Below are 1733 nucleotides of genomic sequence, written 5' to 3' on the forward strand. Positions count from 1 at the left end.
CACAATGAACGAGCCGCGATATAACAAAAGTGGATGAGAAAATGCCAGCCTGGGGTTGATATTTATCCTGCTCTTCTGACTTTATTATTCCCTTGCTGGGTTCCGGGGAAAACGAAATGAGCAAGTCAGATGTGATAGTGAGCGCTAAATTGCATTGAACATTTCAAAGCATTAAGCACACATGAGGAAATTCGATAAAAAGATAAAGGAAAGATAACAACCAGACACAAACTTAGCTTTCTTCACGATCCTATAACTAGGTTTGGACAAGTTGGTCAAGATGAAACAGGTTATCAGCACCTGGAATAACTCTGATTTGGGATTAACTAACCATCTGTTTTCCAAACACATTTTGCATCTGAAGCATATAATGGAATTTACCATTTATATGCTGGGCGTAAACCATGTCTTGCTTTTCATTCTATAACCAGAGATAAAAATGAGCACTTGAACTTGAAGCAGACTAATTCTTTTAAATGCTGCGCTTCAGAGAATGAAGAAATCGTTACACATTCACAGAGAAATTTAAGGAAGTGTAAATTACTTTCCTTCCTTCCATGATTTTTTAAAAACCCTCCATGACTCTCATTAGCCTGTTTTTGATAAGGTCATTGCCCTTATCAAATAAATTATCAAATGTTTCCAAGGTCTTTGTGCTTTGTTAGAACATTAGTAATATTCTAAATTCTTACTACAATTAGTGTTCCAGAAATGAATTATGGAAAAAAAACACAACTTTATGTTTATCCTTTGCAACTACTAGAATAAAAAAGTGATTTCCATGAAAGCTGCGTGAGATTTCACAGTTGATTTTTTTATTAGAATTACACTGAAATTTCTTGAAGTTGAAGGCATGAGTGTAAAATTTTATGCATATCTGTCCTCAAGATGAGTTATTAGGCTGACTTGGAAATCTGATAACTCTGTTCTGCTGAGTCACTGTAATCTATTGCAGCCCTTGGCACCTTTTGCTTTGAATTCTCTGATATGGGGCCTGGCCACCAGGGGTGCTCCATAAATGCTTCTTGGATGGAGCCATTCAACACTTTTATACTGCTGATACACAGCGATTTTGTGGACTGCTTTTCAAAACACTTTTATAAAGCTGATTATATTTCCTGCTTTCTCACTTTTTTTTTTTGCTTCAAGTTCGAATTCAAAAAATAGGTCTTTTGTATATATCAAGAATATTATAGGTTCACATTCTTTGACACAGGAATTTTATTTCTGGGAATTTTTACAGAGAATATCATCTTGACTCTAAAGCAGAGTGTCCTATACAAACATGATTATAGCAGCATTATTTACAATAGAACATTTGAAATGTCCTAAATATTCACTTAGAGAGAAGTAGTTGAATGTTAAGTAGCTAGATGTTAAATAATGTTTATAAGACCATATCGATATTATTTATAGTCTATTTTTATAAGATAAAAGAGGCCATAGAATTGAATACACAATATCTTCACATGTAAATTTTAAAAAATCCTATACATAAGAAAAATGCTGGAGGAAAATACTAAAAACATTAATGATATTGTCTTAAAGCAGTAAAAACACTGCGATGCTGACTTTTAGAAGAAGCAGAGCCATCCATCCATCATCATCAGGTTATACTGATTAGACTTGAAAAACTCACACCTCTGCTTACTTCTCTCCATCCTCTTGATCCTTATTTTCCTTCAGATGATCTCCATCTCTCACCTGGACCACTATGATGCCTCCAATCCATT

Source organism: Pteropus alecto, unplaced genomic scaffold, assembly GCF_000325575.1.
Source record: "Pteropus alecto unplaced genomic scaffold, ASM32557v1 scaffold110, whole genome shotgun sequence".
NCBI lineage: Eukaryota > Metazoa > Chordata > Mammalia > Chiroptera > Pteropodidae > Pteropus > Pteropus alecto.